Consider the following 27,948-nt stretch of genomic DNA (forward strand, 5'->3'; position numbering starts at 1 on the left):
TATATACACACGACTATGCGAAGGAACACACTCCTTCTCTGTGCTAGTCTATTATACTGGGTGCTCAAGTTTCAAAATGAAATGCAAATCAGATATGCTATATCCCGGAAAAGCCTTCATATGCGTCTCAACACCAACTCATTCAGAACAGGAAATACTGGAAAGAGACACAAACGGCCATTTGTGAGAAATAATGCATTGCAAAACATCAAAAACTTGACAAGAGATTTGCCTTCCACAAGGCCCTGACAAGCTGAGCTTGTCGGTTAAGCAACATGGTCGACACATGTATGCACGTGTACTGGACACTTGTCTTTCTGTGCAAATGGATTGCTTACACCACACACGCACACACACATCACACATGTGTCCGCAATACATGGTCACCTCGTTTTCGGAAGATAAGTATCATGCAAAACTTCACAAACACCCTTGCCCTCTGACGGCTTGGATAGAAATATAAGGAACTTGGCACTTTTACGTAGTCTTCCACAAGAACATTGAACTATTCACCAATGAGAATAGAAAGGGAAAAGGATGAACCAGACAACCTATACATATGTATATATATATACACACGACTATGCGAAGGAACACACTCCTTCTCTGTGCTAGTCTATTATACTGGGTGCTCAAGTTTCAAAGTGAAATGCAAATCAGCTATGCTATATCCCGGAAAAGCCTTCATATGCGTCTCAACACCAACTCATTCAGAACAGGAAATACTGGAAAGAGACACAAACGGCCATTTGTGAGAAATAATGCATTGCAAAACATCAAAAACTTTCGTGGCCAATATGGGGCTCGAACCCATGACATCCGCGTTATTAGCACGGCGCTCTAACCAACTGAGCTAATCGGCCATCTTAACAACCAAGGGAATAATAAGCAAGACATTCGCCTTCCACAAGGCCCTGACAAGCTGAGCTTGTCGGTTAAGCAACATGGTCGACACATGTATGCACGTGTACTGGGCACTTGTCTTTCTGTGCAAATGGATTGCTTACACCACACACGAACACACACATCACACATGTGTCCGCAAAATATGGTCACCTCGTTTTCGGAAGATAAGTATCATGCAAAACTTCACAAACACCCTTGCCCTCTGACGGCTTGGATAGAAATATAAGGAACTTGGCACTTTTACGTAGTCTTCCACAAGAACATTGAACTATTCACCAATGAGAATAGAAAGGGAAAAGGATGAACCAGAAAACCTATACATATGTATATATATATATATATACACACGACTATGCGAAGGAACACACTCCTTCTCTGTGCTAGTCTATTATACTGGGTGCTCAAGTTTCAAAGTGAAATGCAAATCAGCTATGCTATATCCCGGAAAAGCCTTCATATGCGTCTCAACACCAACTCATTCAGAACAGGAAATACTGGAAAGAGACACAAACGGCCATTTGTGAGAAATAATGCATTGCAAAACATCAAAAACTTTCGTAGCCAATATGGGGCTCGAACCCATGACATCCGCGTTATTAGCACGGCGCTCTAACCAACTGAGCTAATCGGCCATCTTAGCAACCAAGGGAATAATAAGCAAGACATTCGCCTTCCACAAGGCCCTGACAAGCTGAGCTTGTCGGTTAAGCAACATGGTCGACACATGTATGCACGTGTACTGGGCACTTGTCTTTCTGTGCAAATGGACTGCTTACACCACACACGCACACACACATCACACATGTGTCCGCAAAATATGGTCACCTCGTTTTCGGAAGATAAGTATCATGCAAAACTTCACAAACACCCTTGCCCTCTGACGGCTTGGATAGAAATATAAGGAACTTGGCACTTTTACGTAGTCTTCCACAAGAACATTGAACTATTCACCAATGAGAATAGAAAGGGAAAAGGATGAACCAGAAAACCTATACATATGTATATATATATATATATATATATACACACGACTATGCGAAGGAACACACTCCTTCTCTGTGCTAGTCTATTATACTGGGTGCTCAAGTTTCAAAATGAAATGCAAATCAGCTATGCTATATCCCGGAAAAGCCTTCATATGCGTCTCAACACCAACTCATTCAGAACAGGAAATACTGGAAAGAGACACAAACGGCCATTTGTGAGAAATAATGCATTGCAAAACATCAAAAACTTTCGTAGCCAATATGGGGCTCGAACCCATGACATCCGCGTTATTAGCACGGCGCTCTAACCAACTGAGCTAATCGGCCATCTTAGCAACCAAGGGAATAATAAGCAAGACATTCGCCTTCCACAAGGCCCTGACAAGCTGAGCTTGTCGGTTAAGCAACATGGTCGACACATGTATGCACGTGTACTGGGCACTTGTCTTTCTGTGCAAATGGATTGCTTACACCACACACGCACACACACATCACACATGTGTCCGCAAAATATGGTCACCTCGTTTTCGGAAGATAAGTATCATGCAAAACTTCACAAACACCCTTGCCCTCTGACGGCTTGGATAGAAATATAAGGAACTTGGCACTTTTACGTAGTCTTCCACAAGAACATTGAACTATTCACCAATGAGAATAGAAAGGGAAAAGGATGAACCAGAAAACCTATACATATGTATATATATACACACGACTATGCGAAGGAACACACTCCTTCTCTGTGCTAGTCTATTATACTGGGTGCTCAAGTTTCAAAATGAAATGCAAATCAGATATGCTATATCCCGGAAAAGCCTTCATATGCGTCTCAACACCAACTCATTCAGAACAGGAAATACTGGAAAGAGACACAAACGGCCATTTCTGAGAAATAATGCATTGCAAAACATCAAAAACTTTCGTGGCCAATATGGGGCTCGAACCCATGACATCCGCGTTATTAGCACGGCGCTCTAACCAACTGAGCTAATCGGCCATCTTAACAACCAAGGGAATAATAAGCAAGACATTCGCCTTCCACAAGGCCCTGACAAGCTGAGCTTGTCGGTTAAGCAACATGGTCGACACATGTATGCACGTGTACTGGGCACTTGTCTTTCTGTGCAAATGGATTGCTTACACCACACACGCACACACACATCACACATGTGTCCGCAAAATATGGTCACCTCGTTTTCGGAAGATAAGTATCATGCAAAACTTCACAAACACCCTTGCCCTCTGACGGCTTGGATAGAAATATAAGGAACTTGGCACTTTTACGTAGTCTTCCACAAGAACATTGAACTATTCACCAATGAGAATAGAAAGGGAAAAGGATGAACCAGAAAACCTATACATATGTATATATATACACACGACTATGCGAAGGAACACACTCCTTCTCTGTGCTAGTCTATTATACTGGGTGCTCAAGTTTCAAAATGAAATGCAAATCAGATATGCTATATCCCGGAAAGCCTTCAAATGCGTCTCAACACCAACTCATTCAGAACAGGAAATACTGGAAAGAGACACAAACGGCCATTTGTGAGAAATAATGCATTGCAAAACATCAAAAACTTTCGTGGCCAATATGGGGCTCGAACCCATGACATCCGCGTTATTAGCACGGCGCTCTAACCAACTGAGCTAATCGGGCATCTTAACAACCATGGGAATAATAAGCAAGACATTCGCCTTCCACAAGGCCCTGACAAGCTGAGCTCGTCGGTTAAGCAACATGGTCGACACATGTATGCACGTGTACTGGGCACTTGTCTTTCTGTGCAAATGGATTGCTTACACCACACACGCACACGCACACACACATCACACATGTGTCCGCAAAATATGGTCACCTCGTTTTCGGAAGATAAGTATCATGCAAAACTTCACAAACACCCTTGCCCTCTGACGGCTTGGATAGAAATATAAGGAACTTGGCACTTTTACGTAGTCTTCCACAAGAACATTGAACCATTCACCAATGAGAATAGAAAGGAAAAAGGATGAACCAGAAAACCTATACATATGTATATATATACACACGACTATGCGAAGGAACACACTCCTTCTCTGTGCTAGTCTATTATACTGGGTGCTCAAGTTTCAAAATGAAATGCAAATCAGATATGCTATATCCCGGAAAAGCCTTCATATGCGTCTCAACACCAACTCATTCAGAACAGGAAATACTGGAAAGAGACACAAACGGCCATTTGTGAGAAATAATGCATTGCAAAACATCAAAAACTTTCGTGGCCAATATGGGGCTCGAACCCATGACATCCGCGTTATTAGCACGGCGCTCTAACCAACTGAGCTAATCGGGCATCTTAACAACCATGGGAATAATAAGCAAGACATTCGCCTTCCACAAGGCCCTGACAAGCTGAGCTCGTCGGTTAAGCAACATGGTCGACACATGTATGCACGTGTACTGGGCACTTGTCTTTCTGTGCAAATGGATTGCTTACACCACACACGCACACGCACACACACATCACACATGTGTCCGCAAAATATGGTCACCTCGTTTTCGGAAGATAAGTATCATGCAAAACTTCACAAACACCCTTGCCCTCTGACGGCTTGGATAGAAATATAAGGAACTTGGCACTTTTACGTAGTCTTCCACAAGAACATTGAACCATTCACCAATGAGAATAGAAAGGAAAAAGGATGAACCAGAAAACCTATACATATGTATATATATACACACGACTATGCGAAGGAACACACTCCTTCTCTGTGCTAGTCTATTATACTGGGTGCTCAAGTTTCAAAATGAAATGCAAATCAGATATGCTATATCCCGGAAAAGCCTTCATATGCGTCTCAACACCAACTCATTCAGAACAGGAAATACTGGAAAGAGACACAAACGGCCATTTGTGAGAAATAATGCATTGCAAAACATCAAAAACTTGACAAGAGATTTGCCTTCCACAAGGCCCTGACAAGCTGAGCTTGTCGGTTAAGCAACATGGTCGACACATGTATGCACGTGTACTGGACACTTGTCTTTCTGTGCAAATGGATTGCTTACACCACACACGCACACACACATCACACATGTGTCCGCAATACATGGTCACCTCGTTTTCGGAAGATAAGTATCATGCAAAACTTCACAAACACCCTTGCCCTCTGACGGCTTGGATAGAAATATAAGGAACTTGGCACTTTTACGTAGTCTTCCACAAGAACATTGAACTATTCACCAATGAGAATAGAAAGGGAAAAGGATGAACCAGACAACCTATACATATGTATATATATATACACACGACTATGCGAAGGAACACACTCCTTCTCTGTGCTAGTCTATTATACTGGGTGCTCAAGTTTCAAAGTGAAATGCAAATCAGCTATGCTATATCCCGGAAAAGCCTTCATATGCGTCTCAACACCAACTCATTCAGAACAGGAAATACTGGAAAGAGACACAAACGGCCATTTGTGAGAAATAATGCATTGCAAAACATCAAAAACTTTCGTGGCCAATATGGGGCTCGAACCCATGACATCCGCGTTATTAGCACGGCGCTCTAACCAACTGAGCTAATCGGCCATCTTAACAACCAAGGGAATAATAAGCAAGACATTCGCCTTCCACAAGGCCCTGACAAGCTGAGCTTGTCGGTTAAGCAACATGGTCGACACATGTATGCACGTGTACTGGGCACTTGTCTTTCTGTGCAAATGGATTGCTTACACCACACACGAACACACACATCACACATGTGTCCGCAAAATATGGTCACCTCGTTTTCGGAAGATAAGTATCATGCAAAACTTCACAAACACCCTTGCCCTCTGACGGCTTGGATAGAAATATAAGGAACTTGGCACTTTTACGTAGTCTTCCACAAGAACATTGAACTATTCACCAATGAGAATAGAAAGGGAAAAGGATGAACCAGAAAACCTATACATATGTATATATATATATATATACACACGACTATGCGAAGGAACACACTCCTTCTCTGTGCTAGTCTATTATACTGGGTGCTCAAGTTTCAAAGTGAAATGCAAATCAGCTATGCTATATCCCGGAAAAGCCTTCATATGCGTCTCAACACCAACTCATTCAGAACAGGAAATACTGGAAAGAGACACAAACGGCCATTTGTGAGAAATAATGCATTGCAAAACATCAAAAACTTTCGTAGCCAATATGGGGCTCGAACCCATGACATCCGCGTTATTAGCACGGCGCTCTAACCAACTGAGCTAATCGGCCATCTTAGCAACCAAGGGAATAATAAGCAAGACATTCGCCTTCCACAAGGCCCTGACAAGCTGAGCTTGTCGGTTAAGCAACATGGTCGACACATGTATGCACGTGTACTGGGCACTTGTCTTTCTGTGCAAATGGACTGCTTACACCACACACGCACACACACATCACACATGTGTCCGCAAAATATGGTCACCTCGTTTTCGGAAGATAAGTATCATGCAAAACTTCACAAACACCCTTGCCCTCTGACGGCTTGGATAGAAATATAAGGAACTTGGCACTTTTACGTAGTCTTCCACAAGAACATTGAACTATTCACCAATGAGAATAGAAAGGGAAAAGGATGAACCAGAAAACCTATACATATGTATATATATATATATATATATATACACACGACTATGCGAAGGAACACACTCCTTCTCTGTGCTAGTCTATTATACTGGGTGCTCAAGTTTCAAAATGAAATGCAAATCAGCTATGCTATATCCCGGAAAAGCCTTCATATGCGTCTCAACACCAACTCATTCAGAACAGGAAATACTGGAAAGAGACACAAACGGCCATTTGTGAGAAATAATGCATTGCAAAACATCAAAAACTTTCGTAGCCAATATGGGGCTCGAACCCATGACATCCGCGTTATTAGCACGGCGCTCTAACCAACTGAGCTAATCGGCCATCTTAGCAACCAAGGGAATAATAAGCAAGACATTCGCCTTCCACAAGGCCCTGACAAGCTGAGCTTGTCGGTTAAGCAACATGGTCGACACATGTATGCACGTGTACTGGGCACTTGTCTTTCTGTGCAAATGGATTGCTTACACCACACACGCACACACACATCACACATGTGTCCGCAAAATATGGTCACCTCGTTTTCGGAAGATAAGTATCATGCAAAACTTCACAAACACCCTTGCCCTCTGACGGCTTGGATAGAAATATAAGGAACTTGGCACTTTTACGTAGTCTTCCACAAGAACATTGAACTATTCACCAATGAGAATAGAAAGGGAAAAGGATGAACCAGAAAACCTATACATATGTATATATATACACACGACTATGCGAAGGAACACACTCCTTCTCTGTGCTAGTCTATTATACTGGGTGCTCAAGTTTCAAAATGAAATGCAAATCAGATATGCTATATCCCGGAAAAGCCTTCATATGCGTCTCAACACCAACTCATTCAGAACAGGAAATACTGGAAAGAGACACAAACGGCCATTTCTGAGAAATAATGCATTGCAAAACATCAAAAACTTTCGTGGCCAATATGGGGCTCGAACCCATGACATCCGCGTTATTAGCACGGCGCTCTAACCAACTGAGCTAATCGGCCATCTTAACAACCAAGGGAATAATAAGCAAGACATTCGCCTTCCACAAGGCCCTGACAAGCTGAGCTTGTCGGTTAAGCAACATGGTCGACACATGTATGCACGTGTACTGGGCACTTGTCTTTCTGTGCAAATGGATTGCTTACACCACACACGCACACACACATCACACATGTGTCCGCAAAATATGGTCACCTCGTTTTCGGAAGATAAGTATCATGCAAAACTTCACAAACACCCTTGCCCTCTGACGGCTTGGATAGAAATATAAGGAACTTGGCACTTTTGCGTAGTCTTCCACAAGAACATTGAACTATTCACCAATGAGAATAGAAAGGGAAAAGGATGAACCAGAAAACCTATACATATGTATATATATACACACGACTATGCGAAGGAACACACTCCTTCTCTGTGCTAGTCTATAATACTGGGTGCTCAAGTTTCAAAATGAAATGCAAATCAGATATGCTATATCCCGGAAAGCCTTCAAATGCGTCTCAACACCAACTCATTCAGAACAGGAAATACTGGAAAGAGACACAAACGGCCATTTGTGAGAAATAATGCATTGCAAAACATCAAAAACTTTCGTGGCCAATATGGGGCTCGAACCCATGACATCCGCGTTATTAGCACGGCGCTCTAACCAACTGAGCTAATCGGCCATCTTAACAACCATGGGAATAATAAGCAAGACATTCGCCTTCCACAAGGCCCTGACAAGCTGAGCTCGTCGGTTAAGCAACATGGTCGACACATGTATGCACGTGTACTGGGCACTTGTCTTTCTGTGCAAATGGACTGCTTACACCACACACGCACACACACATCACACATGTGTCCGGAATACATGGTCACCTCGTTTTCGGAAGATAAGTATCATGCAAAACTTCACAAACACCCTTGCCCTCTGACGGCTTGGATAGAAATATAAGGAACTTGGCACTTTTACGTAGTCTTCCACAAGAACATTGAACTATTCACCAATGAGAATAGAAAGGGAAAAGGATGAACCAGAAAACCTATACATATGTATATATATACACACGACTATGCGAAGGAACACACTCCTTCTCTGTGCTAGTCTATTATACTGGGTGCTCAAGTTTCAAAATGAAATGCAAATCAGATATGCTATATCCCGGAAAAGCCTTCATATGCGTCTCAACACCAACTCATTCAGAACAGGAAATACTGGAAAGAGACACAAACGGCCATTTCTGAGAAATAATGCATTGCAAAACATCAAAAACTTTCGTGGCCAATATGGGGCTCGAACCCATGACATCCGCGTTATTAGCACGGCGCTCTAACCAACTGAGCTAATCGGCCATCTTAACAACCAAGGGAATAATAAGCAAGACATTCGCCTTCCACAAGGCCCTGACAAGCTGAGCTTGTCGGTTAAGCAACATGGTCGACACATGTATGCACGTGTACTGGGCACTTGTCTTTCTGTGCAAATGGATTGCTTACACCACACACGCACACACACATCACACATGTGTCCGCAAAATATGGTCACCTCGTTTTCGGAAGATAAGTATCATGCAAAACTTCACAAACACCCTTGCCCTCTGACGGCTTGGATAGAAATATAAGGAACTTGGCACTTTTGCGTAGTCTTCCACAAGAACATTGAACTATTCACCAATGAGAATAGAAAGGGAAAAGGATGAACCAGAAAACCTATACATATGTATATATATACACACGACTATGCGAAGGAACACACTCCTTCTCTGTGCTAGTCTATAATACTGGGTGCTCAAGTTTCAAAATGAAATGCAAATCAGATATGCTATATCCCGGAAAGCCTTCAAATGCGTCTCAACACCAACTCATTCAGAACAGGAAATACTGGAAAGAGACACAAACGGCCATTTGTGAGAAATAATGCATTGCAAAACATCAAAAACTTTCGTGGCCAATATGGGGCTCGAACCCATGACATCCGCGTTATTAGCACGGCGCTCTAACCAACTGAGCTAATCGGCCATCTTAACAACCATGGGAATAATAAGCAAGACATTCGCCTTCCACAAGGCCCTGACAAGCTGAGCTCGTCGGTTAAGCAACATGGTCGACACATGTATGCACGTGTACTGGGCACTTGTCTTTCTGTGCAAATGGACTGCTTACACCACACACGCACACACACATCACACATGTGTCCGGAATACATGGTCACCTCGTTTTCGGAAGATAAGTATCATGCAAAACTTCACAAACACCCTTGCCCTCTGACGGCTTGGATAGAAATATAAGGAACTTGGCACTTTTACGTAGTCTTCCACAAGAACATTGAACTATTCACCAATGAGAATAGAAAGGGAAAAGGATGAACCAGAAAACCTATACATATGTATATATATACACACGACTATGCGAAGGAACACACTCCTTCTCTGTGCTAGTCTATTATACTGGGTGCTCAAGTTTCAAAATGAAATGCAAATCAGATATGCTATATCCCGGAAAAGCCTTCATATGCGTCTCAACACCAACTCATTCAGAACAGGAAATACTGGAAAGAGACACAAACGGCCATTTGTGAGAAATAATGCATTGCAAAACATCAAAAACTTTCGTGGCCAATATGGGGCTCGAACCCATGACATCCGCGTTAATAGCACGGCGCTCTAACCAACTGAGCTAATCGGCCATCTTAACAACCATGGGAATAATAAGCAAGACATTCGCCTTCCACAAGGCCCTGACAAGCTGAGCTCGTCGGTTAAGCAACATGGTCGACACATGTATGCACGTGTACTGGGCACTTGTCTTTCTGTGCAAATGGATTGCTTACACCACACACGCACACGCACACACACATCACACATGTGTCCGCAAAATATGGTCACCTCGTTTTCGGAAGATAAGTATCATGCAAAACTTCACAAACACCCTTGCCCTCTGACGGCTTGGATAGAAATATAAGGAACTTGGCACTTTTACGTAGTCTTCCACAAGAACATTGAACTATTCACCAATGAGAATAGAAAGGGAAAAGGATGAACCAGAAAACCTATACATATGTATATATATACACACGACTATGCGAAGGAACACACTCCTTCTCTGTGCTAGTCTATTATACTGGGTGCTCAAGTTTCAAAATGAAATGCAAATCAGATATGCTATATCCCGGAAAAGCCTTCATATGCGTCTCAACACCAACTCATTCAGAACAGGAAATACTGGAAAGAGACACAAACGGCCATTTGTGAGAAATAATGCATTGCAAAACATCAAAAACTTTCGTGGCCAATATGGGGCTCGAACCCATGACATCCGCGTTATTAGCACGGCGCTCTAACCAACTGAGCTAATCGGCCATCTTAACAACCATGGGAATAATAAGCAATACATTCGCCTTCCACAAGGCCCTGACAAGCTGAGCTTGTCGGTTAAGCAACATGGTCGACACATGTATGCACGTGTACTGGGCACTTGTCTTTCTGTGCAAATGGATTGCTTACACCACACACGCACACGCACACACACATCACACATGTGTCCGCAAAATATGGTCACCTCGTTTTCGGAAGATAAGTATCATGCAAAACTTCACAAACACCCTTGCCCTCTGACGGCTTGGATAGAAATATAAGGAACTTGGCACTTTTACGTAGTCTTCCACAAGAACATTGAACTATTCACCAATGAGAATAGAAAGGGAAAAGGATGAACCAGAAAACCTATACATATGTATATATATATATATATATACACACGACTATGCGAAGGAACACACTCCTTCTCTGTGCTAGTCTATTATACTGGGTGCTCAAGTTTCAAAATGAAATGCAAATCAGATATGCTATATCCCGGAAAAGCCTTCATATGCGTCTCAACACCAACTCATTCAGAACAGGAAATACTGGAAAGAGACACAAACGGCCATTTGTGAGAAATAATGCATTGCAAAACATCAAAAACTTTCGTGGCCAATATGGGGCTCGAACCCATGACATCCGCGTTATTAGCACGGCGCTCTAACCAACTGAGCTAATCGGCCATCTTAGCAACCAAGGGAATAATAAGCAAGACATTCGCCTTCCACAAGGCCCTGACAAGCTGAGCTTGTCGGTTAAGCAACATGGTCGACACATGTATGCACGTGTACTGGGCACTTGTCTTTCTGTGCAAATGGATTGCTTACACCACACACGCACACGCACACACACATCACACATGTGTCCGCAAAATATGGTCACCTCGTTTTCGGAAGATAAGTATCATGCAAAACTTCACAAACACCCTTGCCCTCTGACGGCTTGGATAGAAATATAAGGAACTTGGCACTTTTACGTAGTCTTCCACAAGAACATTGAACTATTCACCAATGAGAATAGAAAGGGAAAAGGATGAACCAGAAAACCTATACATATGTATATATATACACACGACTATGCGAAGGAACACACTCCTTCTCTGTGCTAGTCTATTATACTGGGTGCTCAAGTTTCAAAATGAAATGCAAATCAGATATGCTATATCCCGGAAAAGCCTTCATATGCGTCTCAACACCAACTCATTCAGAACAGGAAATACTGGAAAGAGACACAAACGGCCATTTGTGAGAAATAATGCATTGCAAAACATCAAAAACTTTCGTGGCCAATATGGGGCTCGAACCCATGACATCCGCGTTATTAGCACGGCGCTCTAACCAACTGAGCTAATCGGCCATCTTAACAACCATGGGAATAATAAGCAATACATTCGCCTTCCACAAGGCCCTGACAAGCTGAGCTTGTCGGTTAAGCAACATGGTCGACACATGTATGCACGTGTACTGGGCACTTGTCTTTCTGTGCAAATGGATTGCTTACACCACACACGCACAGGCACACACACATCACACATGTGTCCGCAAAATATGGTCACCTCGTTTTCGGAAGATAAGTATCATGCAAAACTTCACAAACACCCTTGCCCTCTGACGGCTTGGATAGAAATATAAGGAACTTGGCACTTTTACGTAGTCTTCCACAAGAACATTGAACTATTCACCAATGAGAATAGAAAGGGAAAAGGATGAACCAGAAAACCTATACATATGTATATATATATATATATATACACACGACTATGCGAAGGAACACACTCCTTCTCTGTGCTAGTCTATTATACTGGGTGCTCAAGTTTCAAAATGAAATGCAAATCAGATATGCTATATCCCGGAAAAGCCTTCATATGCGTCTCAACACCAACTCATTCAGAACAGGAAATACTGGAAAGAGACACAAACGGCCATTTCTGAGAAATAATGCATTGCAAAACATCAAAAACTTTCGTTGCCAATATGGGGCTCGAACCCATGACATCCGCGTTATTAGCACGGCGCTCTAACCAACTGAGCTAATCGGCCATCTTAGCAACCAAGGGAATAATAAGCAAGACATTCGCCTTCCACAAGGCCCTGACAAGCTGAGCTTGTCGGTTAAGCAACATGGTCGACACATGTATGCACGTGTACTGGGCACTTGTCTTTCTGTGCAAATGGACTGCTTACACCACACACGCACACACACATCACACATGTGTCCGCAAAATATGGTCACCTCGTTTTCGGAAGATAAGTATCATGCAAAACTTCACAAACACCCTTGCCCTCTGACGGCTTGGATAGAAATATAAGGAACTTGGCACTTTTACGTAGTCTTCCACAAGAACATTGAACTATTCACCAATGAGAATAGAAAGGGAAAAGGATGAACCAGAAAACCTATACATATGTATATATATACACACGACTATGCGAAGGAACACACTCCTTCTCTGTGCTAGTCTATTATACTGGGTGCTCAAGTTTCAAAATGAAATGCAAATCAGATATGCTATATCCCGGAAAAGCCTTCATATGCGTCTCAACACCAACTCATTCAGAACAGGAAATACTGGAAAGAGACACAAACGGCCATTTGTGAGAAATAATGCATTGCAAAACATCAAAAACTTTCGTGGCCAATATGGGGCTCGAACCCATGACATCCGCGTTATTAGCACGGCGCTCTAACCAACTGAGCTAATCGGCCATCTTAACAACCATGGGAATAATAAGCAAGACATTCGCCTTCCACAAGGCCCTGACAAGCTGAGCTTGTCGGTTAAGCAACATGGTCGACACATGTATGCACGTGTACTGGGCACTTGTCTTTCTGTGCAAATGGATTGCTTACACCACACACGCACACACACATCACACATGTGTCCGCAAAATATGGTCACCTCGTTTTCGGAAGATAAGTATCATGCAAAACTTCACAAACACCCTTGCCCTCTGACGGCTTGGATAGAAATATAAGGAACTTGGCACTTTTACGTAGTCTTCCACAAGAACATTGAACTATTCACCAATGAGAATAGAAAGGGAAAAGGATGAACCAGAAAACCTATACATATGTATATATATATATACACACGACTATGCGAAGGAACACACTCCTTCTCTGTGCTAGTCTATTATACTGGGTGCTCAAGTTTCAAAATGAAATGCAAATCAGATATGCTATATCCCGGAAAAGCCTTCATATGCGTCTCAACACCAACTCATTCAGAACAGGAAATACTGGAAAGAGACACAAACGGCCATTTGTGAGAAATAATGCATTGCAAAACATCAAAAACTTTCGTGGCCAATATGGGGCTCGAACCCATGACATCCGCGTTATTAGCACGGCGCTCTAACCAACTGAGCTAATCGGCCATCTTAGCAACCAAGGGAATAATAAGCAAGACATTCGCCTTCCACAAGGCCCTGACAAGCTGAGCTTGTCGGTTAAGCAACATGGTCGACACATGTATGCACGTGTACTGGGCACTTGTCTTTCTGTGCAAATGGACTGCTTACACCACACACGCACACACACATCACACATGTGTCCGCAATACATGGTCACCTCGTTTTCGGAAGATAAGTATCATGCAAAACTTCACAAACATCCTTGCCCTCTGACGGCTTGGATAGAAATATAAGGAACTTGGCACTTTTACGTAGTCTTCCACAAGAACATTGAACTATTCACCAATGAGAATAGAAAGGGAAAAGGATGAACCAGAAAACCTATACATATGTATATATATACACACGACTATGCGAAGGAACACACTCCTTCTCTGTGCTAGTCTATTATACTGGGTGCTCAAGTTTCAAAATGAAATGCAAATCAGATATGCTATATCCCGGAAAAGCCTTCATATGCGTCTCAACACCAACTCATTCAGAACAGGAAATACTGGAAAGAGACACAAACGGCCATTTGTGAGAAATAATGCATTGCAAAACATCAAAAACTTTCGTGGCCAATATGGGGCTCGAACCCATGACATCCGCGTTATTAGCACGGCGCTCTAACCAACTGAGCTAATCGGCCATCTTAGCAACCAAGGGAATAATAAGCAAGACATTCGCCTTCCACAAGGCCCTGACAAGCTGAGCTTGTCGGTTAAGCAACATGGTCGACACATGTATGCACGTGTACTGGGCACTTGTCTTTCTGTGCAAATGGATTGCTTACACCACACACGCACACGCACACACACATCACACATGTGTCCGCAAAATATGGTCACCTCGTTTTCGGAAGATAAGTATCATGCAAAACTTCACAAACACCCTTGCCCTCTGACGGCTTGGATAGAAATATAAGGAACTTGGCACTTTTACGTAGTCTTCCACAAGAACATTGAACTATTCACCAATGAGAATAGAAAGGGAAAAGGATGAACCAGAAAACCTATACATATGTATATATATACACACGACTATGCGAAGGAACACACTCCTTCTCTGTGCTAGTCTATTATACTGGGTGCTCAAGTTTCAAAATGAAATGCAAATCAGATATGCTATATCCCGGAAAAGCCTTCATATGCGTCTCAACACCAACTCATTCAGAACAGGAAATACTGGAAAGAGACACAAACGGCCATTTGTGAGAAATAATGCATTGCAAAACATCAAAAACTTTCGTGGCCAATATGGGGCTCGAACCCATGACATCCGCGTTATTAGCACGGCGCTCTAACCAACTGAGCTAATCGGCCATCTTAACAACCATGGGAATAATAAGCAATACATTCGCCTTCCACAAGGCCCTGACAAGCTGAGCTTGTCGGTTAAGCAACATGGTCGACACATGTATGCACGTGTACTGGGCACTTGTCTTTCTGTGCAAATGGATTGCTTACACCACACACGCACAGGCACACACACATCACACATGTGTCCGCAAAATATGGTCACCTCGTTTTCGGAAGATAAGTATCATGCAAAACTTCACAAACACCCTTGCCCTCTGACGGCTTGGATAGAAATATAAGGAACTTGGCACTTTTACGTAGTCTTCCACAAGAACATTGAACTATTCACCAATGAGAATAGAAAGGGAAAAGGATGAACCAGAAAACCTATACATATGTATATATATATATATATATACACACGACTATGCGAAGGAACACACTCCTTCTCTGTGCTAGTCTATTATACTGGGTGCTCAAGTTTCAAAATGAAATGCAAATCAGATATGCTATATCCCGGAAAAGCCTTCATATGCGTCTCAACACCAACTCATTCAGAACAGGAAATACTGGAAAGAGACACAAACGGCCATTTCTGAGAAATAATGCATTGCAAAACATCAAAAACTTTCGTTGCCAATATGGGGCTCGAACCCATGACATCCGCGTTATTAGCACGGCGCTCTAACCAACTGAGCTAATCGGCCATCTTAGCAACCAAGGGAATAATAAGCAAGACATTCGCCTTCCACAAGGCCCTGACAAGCTGAGCTTGTCGGTTAAGCAACATGGTCGACACATGTATGCACGTGTACTGGGCACTTGTCTTTCTGTGCAAATGGACTGCTTACACCACACACGCACACACACATCACACATGTGTCCGCAAAATATGGTCACCTCGTTTTCGGAAGATAAGTATCATGCAAAACTTCACAAACACCCTTGCCCTCTGACGGCTTGGATAGAAATATAAGGAACTTGGCACTTTTACGTAGTCTTCCACAAGAACATTGAACTATTCACCAATGAGAATAGAAAGGGAAAAGGATGAACCAGAAAACCTATACATATGTATATATATACACACGACTATGCGAAGGAACACACTCCTTCTCTGTGCTAGTCTATTATACTGGGTGCTCAAGTTTCAAAATGAAATGCAAATCAGATATGCTATATCCCGGAAAAGCCTTCATATGCGTCTCAACACCAACTCATTCAGAACAGGAAATACTGGAAAGAGACACAAACGGCCATTTGTGAGAAATAATGCATTGCAAAACATCAAAAACTTTCGTGGCCAATATGGGGCTCGAACCCATGACATCCGCGTTATTAGCACGGCGCTCTAACCAACTGAGCTAATCGGCCATCTTAACAACCATGGGAATAATAAGCAAGACATTCGCCTTCCACAAGGCCCTGACAAGCTGAGCTTGTCGGTTAAGCAACATGGTCGACACATGTATGCACGTGTACTGGGCACTTGTCTTTCTGTGCAAATGGATTGCTTACACCACACACGCACACACACATCACACATGTGTCCGCAAAATATGGTCACCTCGTTTTCGGAAGATAAGTATCATGCAAAACTTCACAAACACCCTTGCCCTCTGACGGCTTGGATAGAAATATAAGGAACTTGGCACTTTTACGTAGTCTTCCACAAGAACATTGAACTATTCACCAATGAGAATAGAAAGGGAAAAGGATGAACCAGAAAACCTATACATATGTATATATATATATATACACACGACTATGCGAAGGAACACACTCCTTCTCTGTGCTAGTCTATTATACTGGGTGCTCAAGTTTCAAAATGAAATGCAAATCAGATATGCTATATCCCGGAAAAGCCTTCATATGCGTCTCAACACCAACTCATTCAGAACAGGAAATACTGGAAAGAGACACAAACGGCCATTTGTGAGAAATAATGCATTGCAAAACATCAAAAACTTTCGTGGCCAATATGGGGCTCGAACCCATGACATCCGCGTTATTAGCACGGCGCTCTAACCAACTGAGCTAATCGGCCATCTTAGCAACCAAGGGAATAATAAGCAAGACATTCGCCTTCCACAAGGCCCTGACAAGCTGAGCTTGTCGGTTAAGCAACATGGTCGACACATGTATGCACGTGTACTGGGCACTTGTCTTTCTGTGCAAATGGACTGCTTACACCACACACGCACACACACATCACACATGTGTCCGCAATACATGGTCACCTCGTTTTCGGAAGATAAGTATCATGCAAAACTTCACAAACATCCTTGCCCTCTGACGGCTTGGATAGAAATATAAGGAACTTGGCACTTTTACGTAGTCTTCCACAAGAACATTGAACTATTCACCAATGAGAATAGAAAGGGAAAAGGATGAACCAGAAAACCTATACATATGTATATATATACACACGACTATGCGAAGGAACACACTCCTTCTCTGTGCTAGTCTATTATACTGGGTGCTCAAGTTTCAAAATGAAATGCAAATCAGATATGCTATATCCCGGAAAGCCTTCAAATGCGTCTCAACACCAACTCATTCAGAACAGGAAATACTGGAAAGAGACACAAACGGCCATTTGTGAGAAATAATGCATTGCAAAACATCAAAAACTTTCGTGGCCAATATGGGGCTCGAACCCATGACATCCGCGTTATTAGCACGGCGCTCTAACCAACTGAGCTAATCGGCCATCTTAACAACCATGGGAATAATAAGCAAGACATTCGCCTTCCACAAGGCCCTGACAAGCTGAGCTCGTCGGTTAAGCAACATGGTCGACACATGTATGCACGTGTACTGGGCACTTGTCTTTCTGTGCAAATGGACTGCTTACACCACACACGCACACACACATCACACATGTGTCCGGAATACATGGTCACCTCGTTTTCGGAAGATAAGTATCATGCAAAACTTCACAAACACCCTTGCCCTCTGACGGCTTGTATAGAAATATAAGGAACTTGGCACTTTTACGTAGTCTTCCACAAGAACATTGAACTATTCACCAATGAGAATAGAAAGGGAAAAGGATGAACCAGAAAACCTATACATATGTATATATATACACACGACTATGCGAAGGAACACACTCCTTCTCTGTGCTAGTCTATTATACTGGGTGCTCAAGTTTCAAAATGAAATGCAAATCAGATATGCTATATCCCGGAAAAGCCTTCATATGCGTCTCAACACCAACTCATTCAGAACAGGAAATACTGGAAAGAGACACAAACGGCCATTTGTGAGAAATAATGCATTGCAAAACATCAAAAAGTTTCGTGGCCAATATGGGGCTCGAACCCATGACATCCGCGTTATTAGCACGGCGCTCTAACCAACTGAGCTAATCGGCCATCTTAACAACCATGGGAATAATAAGCAAGACATTCGCCTTCCACAAGGCCCTGACAAGCTGAGCTCGTCGGTTAAGCAACATGGTCGACACATGTATGCACGTGTACTGGGCACTTGTCTTTCTGTGCAAATGGATTGCTTACACCACACACGCACACGCACACACACATCACACATGTGTCCGCAAAAGATGGTCACCTCGTTTTCGGAAGATAAGTATCATGCAAAACTTCACAAACACCCTTGCCCTCTGACGGCTTGGATAGAAATATAAGGAACTTGGCACTTTTACGTAGTCTTCCACAAGAACATTGAACTATTCACCAATGAGAATAGAAAGGGAAAAGGATGAACCAGAAAACCTATACATATGTATATATATACACACGACTATGCGAAGGAACACACTCCTTCTCTGTGCTAGTCTATTATACTGGGTGCTCAAGTTTCAAAATGAAATGCAAATCAGATATGCTATATCCCGGAAAAGCCTTCATATGCGTCTCAACACCAACTCATTCAGAACAGGAAATACTGGAAAGAGACACAAACGGCCATTTGTGAGAAATAATGCATTGCAAAACATCAAAAACTTGACAAGAGATTTGCCTTCCACAAGGCCCTGACAAGCTGAGCTTGTCGATTAAGCAACATGGTCGACACATGTATGCACGTGTACTGGACACTTGTCTTTCTGTGCAAATGGATTGCTTACACCACACACGCACACACACATCACACATGTGTCCGCAAAATATGGTCACCTCGTTTTCGGAAGATAAATATCATGCAAAACTTCACAAACACCCTTGCCCTCTGACGGCTTGGATAGAAATATAAGGAACTTGGCACTTTTACGTAGTCTTCCACAAGAACATTGAACTATTCACCAATGAGAATAGAAAGGGAAAAGGATGAACCAGACAACCTATACATATGTATATATATATATACACACGACTATGCGAAGGAACACACTCCTTCTCTGTGCTAGTCTATTATACTGGGTGCTCAAGTTTCAAAGTGAAATGCAAATCAGCTATGCTATATCCCGGAAAAGCCTTCATATGCGTCTCAACACCAACTCATTCAGAACAGGAAATACTGGAAAGAGACACAAACGGCCATTTGTGAGAAATAATGCATTGCAAAACATCAAAAACTTTCGTAGCCAATATGGGGCTCGAACCCATGACATCCGCGTTATTAGCACGGCGCTCTAACCAACTGAGCTAATCGGCCATCTTAGCAACCAAGGGAATAATAAGCAAGACATTCGCCTTCCACAAGGCCCTGACAAGCTGAGCTTGTCGGTTAAGCAACATGGTCGACACATGTATGCACGTGTACTGGGCACTTGTCTTTCTGTGCAAATGGACTGCTTACACCACACACGCACACACACATCACACATGTGTCCGCAAAATATGGTCACCTCGTTTTCGGAAGATAAGTATCATGCAAAACTTCACAAACACCCTTGCCCTCTGACGGCTTGGATAGAAATATAAGGAACTTGGCACTTTTACGTAGTCTTCCACAAGAACATTGAACTATTCACCAATGAGAATAGAAAGGGAAAAGGATGAACCAGAAAACCTATACATATGTATATATATACACACGACTATGCGAAGGAACACACTCCTTCTCTGTGCTAGTCTATTATACTGGGTGCTCAAGTTTCAAAATGAAATGCAAATCAGATATGCTATATCCCGGAAAAGCCTTCATATGCGTCTCAACACCAACTCATTCAGAACAGGAAATACTGGAAAGAGACACAAACGGCCATTTGTGAGAAATAATGCATTGCAAAACATCAAAAACTTTCGTGGCCAATATGGGGCTCGAACCCATGACATCCGCGTTATTAGCACGGCGCTCTAACCAACTGAGCTAATCGGCCATCTTAACAACCAAGGGAATAATAAGCAAGACATTCGCCTTCCACATGGCCCTGACAAGCTGAGCTTGTCGGTTAAGCAACATGGTCGACACATGTATGCACGTGTACTGGGCACTTGTCTTTCTGTGCAAATGGATTGCTTACACCACACACGCACACACACATCACACATGTGTCCGCAAAATATGGTCACCTCGTTTTCGGAAGATAAGTATCATGCAAAACTTCACAAACACCCTTGCCCTCTGACGGCTTGGATAGAAATATAAGGAACTTGGCACTTTTACGTAGTCTTCCACAAGAACATTGAACTATTCACCAATGAGAATAGAAAGGGAAAAGGATGAACCAGAAAACCTATACATATGTATATATATACACACGACTATGCGAAGGAACACACTCCTTCTCTGTGCTAGTCTATTATACTGGGTGCTCAAGTTTCAAAATGAAATGCAAATCAGCTATGCTATATCCCGGAAAAGCCTTCATATGCGTCTCAACACCAACTCATTCAGAACAGGAAATACTGGAAAGAGACACAAACGGCCATTTGTGAGAAATAATGCATTGCAAAACATCAAAAACTTTCGTGGCCAATATGGGGCTCGAACCCATGACATCCGCGTTATTAGCACGGCGCTCTAACCAACTGAGCTAATCGGCCATCTTAGCAACCAAGGGAATAATAAGCAAGACATTCGCCTTCCACAAGGCCCTGACAAGCTGAGCTTGTCGGTTAAGCAACATGGTCGACACATGTATGCACGTGTACTGGGCACTTGTCTTTCTGTGCAAATGGACTGCTTACACCACACACGCACACACACATCACACATGTGTCCGCAAAATATGGTCACCTCGTTTTCGGAAGATAAGTATCATGCAAAACTTCACACCCTTGCCCTCTGACGGCTTGGATAGAAATATAAGGAACTTGGCACTTTTACGTAGTCTTCCACAAGAACATTGAACTATTCACCAATGAGAATAGAAAGTGAAAAGGATGAACCAGAAAACCTATACATATGTATATATATACACACGACTATGCGAAGGAACACACTCCTTCTCTGTGCTAGTCTATTATACTGGGTGCTCAAGTTTCAAAATGAAATGCAAATCAGATATGCTATATCCCGGAAAAGCCTTCATATGCGTCTCAACACCAACTCATTCAGAACAGGAAATACTGGAAAGAGACACAAACGGCCATTTGTGAGAAATAATGCATTGCAAAACATCAAAAACTTTCGTGGCCAATATGGGGCTCGAACCCATGACATCCGCGTTATTAGCACGGCGCTCTAACCAACTGAGCTAATCGGCCATCTTAACAACCATGGGAATAATAAGCAATACATTCGCCTTCCACAAGGCCCTGACAAGCTGAGCTTGTCGGTTAAGCAACATGGTCGACACATGTATGCACGTGTACTGGGCACTTGTCTTTCTGTGCAAATGGATTGCTTACACCACACACGCACACACACATCACACATGTGTCCGCAAAATATGGTCACCTCGTTTTCGGAAGATAAGTATCATGCAAAACTTCACAAACACCCTTGCCCTCTGACGGCTTGGATAGAAATATAAGGATCTTGGCACTTTTACGTAGTCTTCCACAAGAACATTGAACTATTCACCAATGAGAATAGAAAGGGAAAAGGATGAAGCAGAAAACCTATACATATGTATATATATACACACGACTATGCGAAGGAACACACTCCTTCTCTGTGCTAGTCTATTATACTGGGTGCTCAACTTTCAAAATGAAATACAAATCAGATATGCTATATCCCGGAAAAGCCTTCATATGCGTCTCAACACCAACTCATTCAGAACAGGAAATACTGGAAAGAGACACAAACGGCCATTTGTGAGAAATAATGCATTGCAAAACATCAAAAACTTTCGTGGCCAATATGGGGCTCGAACCCATGACATCCGCGTTATTAGCACGGCGCTCTAACCAACTGAGCTAATCGGCCATTTTAACAACCATGGGAATAATAAGCAAGACATTCGCCTTCCACAAGGCCCTGACAAGCTGAGCTTGTCGGTTAAGCAACATGGTCGACACATGTATGCACGTGTACTGGGCACTTGTCTTTCTGTGCAAATGGATTGCTTACACCACACACGCACACACACATCACACATGTGTCCGCAAAATATGGTCACCTCGTTTTCGGAAGATAAGTATCATGCAAAACTTCACAAACACCCTTGCCCTCTGACGGCTTAGACAGAAATATAAGGAACTTGGCACTTTTACGTAGTCTTCCACAAGAACATTGAACTATTCACCAATGAGAATAGAAAGGGAAAAGGATGAACCAGAAAACCTATACATATGTATATATATACACACGACTATGCGAAGGAACACACTCCTTCTCTGTGCTAGTCTATTATACTGGGTGCTCAAGTTTCAAAATGAAATGCAAATCAGATATGCTATATCCCGGAAAAGCCTTCATATGCGTCTCAACACCAACTCATTCAGAACAGGAAATACTGGAAAGAGACACAAACGGCCATTTGTGAGAAATAATGCATTGCAAAACATCAAAAACTTTCGTGGCCAATATGGGGCTCGAACCCATGACATCCGCGTTATTAGCACGGCGCTCTAACCAACTGAGCTAATCGGCCATCTTAACAACCATGGGAATAATAAGCAATACATTCGCCTTCCACATGGCCCTGACAAGCTGAGCTTGTCGGTTAAGCAACATGGTCGACACATGTATGCACGTGTACTGGGCACTTGTCTTTCTGTGCAAATGGATTGCTTACACCACACACGCACACACACATCACACATGTGTCCGCAAAATATGGTCACCTCGTTTTCGGAAGATAAGTATCATGCAAAACTTCACAAACACCCTTGCCCTCTGACGGCTTGGATAGAAATATACGGATCTTGGCACTTTTACGTAGTCTTCCACAAGAACATTGAACTATTCACCAATGAGAATAGAAAGGGAAAAGGATGAACCAGAAAACCTATACATATGTATATATATACACACGACTATGCGAAGGAACACACTCCTTCTCTGTGCTAGTCTATTATACTGGGTGCTCAAGTTTCAAAATGAAATGCAAATCAGATATGCTACATAGCGGAAAAGCCTTCATATGCGTCTCAACACCAACTCATTCAGAACAGGAAATACTGGAAAGAGACACAAACGGCCATTTGTGAGAAATAATGCATTGCAAAACATCAAAAACTTTCGTGGCCAATATGGGGCTCGAACCCATGACATCCGCGTTATTAGCACGGCGCTCTAACCAACTGACCTAATCGGCCATCTTAGCAACCAAGGGAATAATAAGCAAGACATTCGCCTTCCACAAGGCCCTGACAAGCTGAGCTTGTCGGTTAAGCAACATGGTCGACACATGTATGCACGTGTACTGGGCACTTGTCTTTCTGTGCAAATGGATTGCTTACACCACACACGCACACACACATCACACATGTGTCCGCAAAATATGGTCACCTCGTTTTCGGAAGATAAGTATCATGCAAAACTTCACAAACACCCTTGCCCTCTGACGGCTTGGATAGAAATATAAGGAACTTGGCACTTTTACGTAGTCTTCCACAAGAACATTGAACTATTCACCAATGAGAATAGAAAGGGAAAAGGATGAACCAGAAAACCTACACATATGTATATATATACACACGACTATGCGAAGGAACACACTCCTTCTCTGTGCTAGTCTATTATACTGGGTGCTCAACTTTCAAAATGAAATACAAATCAGATATGCTATATCCCGGAAAAGCCTTCATATGCGTCTCAACACCAACTCATTCAGAACAGGAAATACTGGAAAGAGACACAAACGGCCATTTGTGAGAAATAATGCATTGCAAAACATCAAAAACTTTCGTGGCCAATATGGGGCTCGAACCCATGACATCCGCGTTATTAGCACGGAGCTCTAACCAACTGAGCTAATCGGCCATCTTAGCAACCATGGGAATAATAAGCAAGACATTCGCCTTCCACAAGGCCCTGACAAGCTGAGCTTGTCGGTTAAGCAACATGGTCGACACATGTATGCACGTGTACTGGGCACTTGTCTTTCTGTGCAAATGGATTGCTTACACCACACACGCACACACACATCACACATGTGTCCGCAAAATATGGTCACCTCGTTTTAGGAAGATAAGTATCATCCAAAACTTCACAAACACCCTTGCCCTCTGACGGCTTGGATAGAAATATAAGGAACTTGGCACTTTTACGTAGTCTTCCACAAGAACATTGAACTATTCACCAATGAGAATAGAAAGGGAAAAGGATGAACCAGAAAACCTACACATATGTATATATATACACACGACTATGCGAAGGAACACACTCCTTCTCTGTGCTAGTCTATTATACTGGGTGCTCAAGTTTCAAAATGAAATACAAATCAGATATGCTATATCCCGGAAAAGCCTTCATATGCGTCTCAACACCAACTCATTCAGAACAGGAAATACTGGAAAGAGACACAAACGGCCATTTGTGAGAAATAATGCATTGCAAAACATCAAAAACTTTCGTGGCCAATATGGGGCTCGAACCCATGACATCCGCGTTATTAGCACGGCGCTCTAACCAACTGAGCTAATCGGCCATCTTAGCAACCAAGGGAATAATAAGCAAGACATTCGCCTTCCACAAGGCCCTGACAAGCTGAGCTCGTCGGTTAAGCAACATGGTCGACACATGTATGCACGTGTACTGGGCACTTGTCTTTCTGTGCAAATGGATTGCTTACACCACACACGCACACACACATCACACATGTGTCCGCAAAATATGGTCACCTCGTTTTCGGAAGATAAGTATCATGCAAAACTTCACAAACACCCTTGCCCTCTGACGGCTTGGATAGAAATATAAGGAACTTGGCACTTTTACGTAGTCTTCCACAAGAACATTGAACTATTCACCAATGAGAATAGAAAGGGAAAAGGATGAACCAGAAAACCTACACATATGTATATATATACACACGACTATGCGAAGGAACACACTCCTTCTCTGTGCTAGTCTATTATACTGGGTGCTCAACTTTCAAAATGAAATACAAATCAGATATGCTATATCCCGGAAAAGCCTTCATATGCGTCTCAACACCAACTCATTCAGAACAGGAAATACTGGAAAGAGACACAAACGGCCATTTGTGAGAAATAATGCATTGCAAAACATCAAAAACTTTCGTGGCCAATATGGGGCTCGAACCCATGACATCCCCGTTATTAGCACGGCGCTCTAACCAACTGAGCTAATCGGCCATCTTAACAACCATGGGAATAATAAGCAAGACATTCGCCTTCCACAAGGCCCTGACAAGCTGAGCTTGTCGGTTAAGCAACATGGTCGACACATGTATGCACGTGTACTGGGCACTTGTCTTTCTGTGCAAATGGATTGCTTACACCACACACGCACACACACATCACACATGTGTCCGCAAAATATGGTCACCTCGTTTTCGGAAGATAAGTATCATGCAAAACTTCACAAACACCCTTGCCCTCTGACGGCTTAGACAGAAATATAAGGAACTTGGCACTTTTACGTAGTCTTCCACAAGAACATTGAACTATTCACCAATGAGAATAGAAAGGGAAAAGGATGAACCAGAAAACCTATACATATGTATATATATACACACGACTATGCGAAGGAACACACTCCTTCTCTGTGCTAGTCTATTATACTGGGTGCTCAAGTTTCAAAATGAAATGCAAATCAGATATGCTATATCCCGGAAAAGCCTTCATATGCGTCTCAACACCAACTCATTCAGAACAGGAAATACTGGAAAGAGACACAAACGGCCATTTGTGAGAAATAATGCATTGCAAAACATCAAAAACTTTCGTGGCCAATATGGGGCTCGAACCCATGACATCCGCGTTATTAGCACGGCGCTCTAACCAACTGAGCTAATCGGCCATCTTAACAACCATGGGAATAATAAGCAATACATTCGCCTTCCACAAGGCCCTGACAAGCTGAGCTTGTCGGTTAAGCAACATGGTCGACACATGTATGCACGTGTACTGGGCACTTGTCTTTCTGTGCAAATGGATTGCTTACACCACACACGCACACACACATCACACATGTGTCCGCAAAATATGGTCACCTCGTTTTCGGAAGATAAGTATCATGCAAAACTTCACAAACACCCTTGCCCTCTGACGGCTTGGATAGAAATATACGGATCTTGGCACTTTTACGTAGTCTTCCACAAGAACATTGAACTATTCACCAATGAGAATAGAAAGGGAAAAGGATGAACCAGAAAACCTATACATATGTATATATATACACACGACTATGCGAAGGAACACACTCCTTCTCTGTGCTAGTCTATTATACTGGGTGCTCAAGTTTCAAAATGAAATGCAAATCAGATATGCTACATAGCGGAAAAGCCTTCATATGCGTCTCAACACCAACTCATTCAGAACAGGAAATACTGGAAAGAGACACAAACGGCCATTTGTGAGAAATAATGCATTGCAAAACATCAAAAACTTTCGTGGCCAATATGGGGCTCGAACCCATGACATCCCCGTTATTAGCACGGCGCTCTAACCAACTGACCTAATCGGCCATCTTAGCAACCAAGGGAATAATAAGCAAGACATTCGCCTTCCACAAGGCCCTGACAAGCTGAGCTTGTCGGTTAAGCAACATGGTCGACACATGTATGCACGTGTACTGGGCACTTGTCTTTCTGTGCAAATGGATTGCTTACACCACACACGCACACACACATCACACATGTGTCCGCAAAATATGGTCACCTCGTTTTCGGAAGATAAGTATCATGCAAAACTTCACAAACACCCTTGCCCTCTGACGGCTTAGACAGAAATATAAGGAACTTGGCACTTTTACGTAGTCTTCCACAAGAACATTGAACTATTCACCAATGAGAATAGAAAGGGAAAAGGATGAACCAGAAAACCTATACATATGTATATATATACACACGACTATGCGAAGGAACACACTCCTTCTCTGTGCTAGTCTATTATACTGGGTGCTCAAGTTTCAAAATGAAATGCAAATCAGATATGCT

The 27,948-nt window shown here is 42.7% G+C and overlaps 39 non-coding genes across 39 annotated transcripts; all 39 read right to left on the reverse strand.

Annotated features, from left to right (window-relative positions):
• Positions 1-789: 789 nt before the first annotated feature.
• Positions 790-863, reverse strand: Trnai-aau (transfer RNA isoleucine (anticodon AAU)). Its single transcript has one exon. It is a non-coding gene; the product is annotated as a tRNA-Ile (tRNA).
• A 601-nt stretch (positions 864-1,464) lies between these two features.
• On the reverse strand, positions 1,465-1,538 carry Trnai-aau (transfer RNA isoleucine (anticodon AAU)). Its single transcript has one exon. It is a non-coding gene; the product is annotated as a tRNA-Ile (tRNA).
• Positions 1,539-2,145: 607 nt separating this feature from the next.
• On the reverse strand, positions 2,146-2,219 carry Trnai-aau (transfer RNA isoleucine (anticodon AAU)). The gene has a single exon. It is a non-coding gene; the product is annotated as a tRNA-Ile (tRNA).
• Positions 2,220-2,812: 593 nt separating this feature from the next.
• Trnai-aau (transfer RNA isoleucine (anticodon AAU)) lies at positions 2,813-2,886 on the reverse strand. The gene has a single exon. It is a non-coding gene; the product is annotated as a tRNA-Ile (tRNA).
• A 592-nt stretch (positions 2,887-3,478) lies between these two features.
• Positions 3,479-3,552, reverse strand: Trnai-aau (transfer RNA isoleucine (anticodon AAU)). The gene has a single exon. It is a non-coding gene; the product is annotated as a tRNA-Ile (tRNA).
• Positions 3,553-4,151: 599 nt separating this feature from the next.
• Positions 4,152-4,225, reverse strand: Trnai-aau (transfer RNA isoleucine (anticodon AAU)). The gene has a single exon. It is a non-coding gene; the product is annotated as a tRNA-Ile (tRNA).
• A 1,167-nt stretch (positions 4,226-5,392) lies between these two features.
• Trnai-aau (transfer RNA isoleucine (anticodon AAU)) lies at positions 5,393-5,466 on the reverse strand. The gene has a single exon. It is a non-coding gene; the product is annotated as a tRNA-Ile (tRNA).
• A 601-nt stretch (positions 5,467-6,067) lies between these two features.
• On the reverse strand, positions 6,068-6,141 carry Trnai-aau (transfer RNA isoleucine (anticodon AAU)). The gene has a single exon. It is a non-coding gene; the product is annotated as a tRNA-Ile (tRNA).
• A 607-nt stretch (positions 6,142-6,748) lies between these two features.
• On the reverse strand, positions 6,749-6,822 carry Trnai-aau (transfer RNA isoleucine (anticodon AAU)). Its single transcript has one exon. It is a non-coding gene; the product is annotated as a tRNA-Ile (tRNA).
• Positions 6,823-7,415: 593 nt separating this feature from the next.
• On the reverse strand, positions 7,416-7,489 carry Trnai-aau (transfer RNA isoleucine (anticodon AAU)). Its single transcript has one exon. It is a non-coding gene; the product is annotated as a tRNA-Ile (tRNA).
• A 592-nt stretch (positions 7,490-8,081) lies between these two features.
• Trnai-aau (transfer RNA isoleucine (anticodon AAU)) lies at positions 8,082-8,155 on the reverse strand. Its single transcript has one exon. It is a non-coding gene; the product is annotated as a tRNA-Ile (tRNA).
• A 593-nt stretch (positions 8,156-8,748) lies between these two features.
• Positions 8,749-8,822, reverse strand: Trnai-aau (transfer RNA isoleucine (anticodon AAU)). Its single transcript has one exon. It is a non-coding gene; the product is annotated as a tRNA-Ile (tRNA).
• Positions 8,823-9,414: 592 nt separating this feature from the next.
• Trnai-aau (transfer RNA isoleucine (anticodon AAU)) lies at positions 9,415-9,488 on the reverse strand. The gene has a single exon. It is a non-coding gene; the product is annotated as a tRNA-Ile (tRNA).
• A 593-nt stretch (positions 9,489-10,081) lies between these two features.
• On the reverse strand, positions 10,082-10,155 carry Trnan-auu (transfer RNA asparagine (anticodon AUU)). The gene has a single exon. It is a non-coding gene; the product is annotated as a tRNA-Asn (tRNA).
• A 599-nt stretch (positions 10,156-10,754) lies between these two features.
• Trnai-aau (transfer RNA isoleucine (anticodon AAU)) lies at positions 10,755-10,828 on the reverse strand. Its single transcript has one exon. It is a non-coding gene; the product is annotated as a tRNA-Ile (tRNA).
• A 609-nt stretch (positions 10,829-11,437) lies between these two features.
• Trnai-aau (transfer RNA isoleucine (anticodon AAU)) lies at positions 11,438-11,511 on the reverse strand. Its single transcript has one exon. It is a non-coding gene; the product is annotated as a tRNA-Ile (tRNA).
• Positions 11,512-12,110: 599 nt separating this feature from the next.
• Trnai-aau (transfer RNA isoleucine (anticodon AAU)) lies at positions 12,111-12,184 on the reverse strand. The gene has a single exon. It is a non-coding gene; the product is annotated as a tRNA-Ile (tRNA).
• A 609-nt stretch (positions 12,185-12,793) lies between these two features.
• On the reverse strand, positions 12,794-12,867 carry Trnai-aau (transfer RNA isoleucine (anticodon AAU)). Its single transcript has one exon. It is a non-coding gene; the product is annotated as a tRNA-Ile (tRNA).
• A 593-nt stretch (positions 12,868-13,460) lies between these two features.
• Trnai-aau (transfer RNA isoleucine (anticodon AAU)) lies at positions 13,461-13,534 on the reverse strand. The gene has a single exon. It is a non-coding gene; the product is annotated as a tRNA-Ile (tRNA).
• A 597-nt stretch (positions 13,535-14,131) lies between these two features.
• Positions 14,132-14,205, reverse strand: Trnai-aau (transfer RNA isoleucine (anticodon AAU)). Its single transcript has one exon. It is a non-coding gene; the product is annotated as a tRNA-Ile (tRNA).
• Positions 14,206-14,798: 593 nt separating this feature from the next.
• Trnai-aau (transfer RNA isoleucine (anticodon AAU)) lies at positions 14,799-14,872 on the reverse strand. The gene has a single exon. It is a non-coding gene; the product is annotated as a tRNA-Ile (tRNA).
• A 599-nt stretch (positions 14,873-15,471) lies between these two features.
• On the reverse strand, positions 15,472-15,545 carry Trnai-aau (transfer RNA isoleucine (anticodon AAU)). The gene has a single exon. It is a non-coding gene; the product is annotated as a tRNA-Ile (tRNA).
• Positions 15,546-16,154: 609 nt separating this feature from the next.
• Positions 16,155-16,228, reverse strand: Trnai-aau (transfer RNA isoleucine (anticodon AAU)). Its single transcript has one exon. It is a non-coding gene; the product is annotated as a tRNA-Ile (tRNA).
• Positions 16,229-16,821: 593 nt separating this feature from the next.
• Trnai-aau (transfer RNA isoleucine (anticodon AAU)) lies at positions 16,822-16,895 on the reverse strand. Its single transcript has one exon. It is a non-coding gene; the product is annotated as a tRNA-Ile (tRNA).
• Positions 16,896-17,494: 599 nt separating this feature from the next.
• Trnai-aau (transfer RNA isoleucine (anticodon AAU)) lies at positions 17,495-17,568 on the reverse strand. Its single transcript has one exon. It is a non-coding gene; the product is annotated as a tRNA-Ile (tRNA).
• A 592-nt stretch (positions 17,569-18,160) lies between these two features.
• On the reverse strand, positions 18,161-18,234 carry Trnai-aau (transfer RNA isoleucine (anticodon AAU)). Its single transcript has one exon. It is a non-coding gene; the product is annotated as a tRNA-Ile (tRNA).
• Positions 18,235-18,827: 593 nt separating this feature from the next.
• Trnai-aau (transfer RNA isoleucine (anticodon AAU)) lies at positions 18,828-18,901 on the reverse strand. The gene has a single exon. It is a non-coding gene; the product is annotated as a tRNA-Ile (tRNA).
• Positions 18,902-20,070: 1,169 nt separating this feature from the next.
• Positions 20,071-20,144, reverse strand: Trnai-aau (transfer RNA isoleucine (anticodon AAU)). The gene has a single exon. It is a non-coding gene; the product is annotated as a tRNA-Ile (tRNA).
• A 593-nt stretch (positions 20,145-20,737) lies between these two features.
• Trnai-aau (transfer RNA isoleucine (anticodon AAU)) lies at positions 20,738-20,811 on the reverse strand. Its single transcript has one exon. It is a non-coding gene; the product is annotated as a tRNA-Ile (tRNA).
• A 593-nt stretch (positions 20,812-21,404) lies between these two features.
• Positions 21,405-21,478, reverse strand: Trnai-aau (transfer RNA isoleucine (anticodon AAU)). Its single transcript has one exon. It is a non-coding gene; the product is annotated as a tRNA-Ile (tRNA).
• A 589-nt stretch (positions 21,479-22,067) lies between these two features.
• Trnai-aau (transfer RNA isoleucine (anticodon AAU)) lies at positions 22,068-22,141 on the reverse strand. Its single transcript has one exon. It is a non-coding gene; the product is annotated as a tRNA-Ile (tRNA).
• A 593-nt stretch (positions 22,142-22,734) lies between these two features.
• On the reverse strand, positions 22,735-22,808 carry Trnai-aau (transfer RNA isoleucine (anticodon AAU)). The gene has a single exon. It is a non-coding gene; the product is annotated as a tRNA-Ile (tRNA).
• A 593-nt stretch (positions 22,809-23,401) lies between these two features.
• Positions 23,402-23,475, reverse strand: Trnai-aau (transfer RNA isoleucine (anticodon AAU)). Its single transcript has one exon. It is a non-coding gene; the product is annotated as a tRNA-Ile (tRNA).
• Positions 23,476-24,068: 593 nt separating this feature from the next.
• Trnai-aau (transfer RNA isoleucine (anticodon AAU)) lies at positions 24,069-24,142 on the reverse strand. The gene has a single exon. It is a non-coding gene; the product is annotated as a tRNA-Ile (tRNA).
• A 593-nt stretch (positions 24,143-24,735) lies between these two features.
• Trnai-aau (transfer RNA isoleucine (anticodon AAU)) lies at positions 24,736-24,809 on the reverse strand. The gene has a single exon. It is a non-coding gene; the product is annotated as a tRNA-Ile (tRNA).
• Positions 24,810-25,402: 593 nt separating this feature from the next.
• On the reverse strand, positions 25,403-25,476 carry Trnai-aau (transfer RNA isoleucine (anticodon AAU)). The gene has a single exon. It is a non-coding gene; the product is annotated as a tRNA-Ile (tRNA).
• Positions 25,477-26,069: 593 nt separating this feature from the next.
• Trnai-aau (transfer RNA isoleucine (anticodon AAU)) lies at positions 26,070-26,143 on the reverse strand. The gene has a single exon. It is a non-coding gene; the product is annotated as a tRNA-Ile (tRNA).
• A 593-nt stretch (positions 26,144-26,736) lies between these two features.
• Trnai-aau (transfer RNA isoleucine (anticodon AAU)) lies at positions 26,737-26,810 on the reverse strand. Its single transcript has one exon. It is a non-coding gene; the product is annotated as a tRNA-Ile (tRNA).
• Positions 26,811-27,403: 593 nt separating this feature from the next.
• On the reverse strand, positions 27,404-27,477 carry Trnai-aau (transfer RNA isoleucine (anticodon AAU)). Its single transcript has one exon. It is a non-coding gene; the product is annotated as a tRNA-Ile (tRNA).
• Positions 27,478-27,948: the final 471 nt, after the last annotated feature.

The sequence above is a fragment of the Haliotis asinina genome, chromosome 1, assembly GCF_037392515.1.
Source record: "Haliotis asinina isolate JCU_RB_2024 chromosome 1, JCU_Hal_asi_v2, whole genome shotgun sequence".
Classification (NCBI taxonomy): domain Eukaryota; kingdom Metazoa; phylum Mollusca; class Gastropoda; order Lepetellida; family Haliotidae; genus Haliotis; species Haliotis asinina.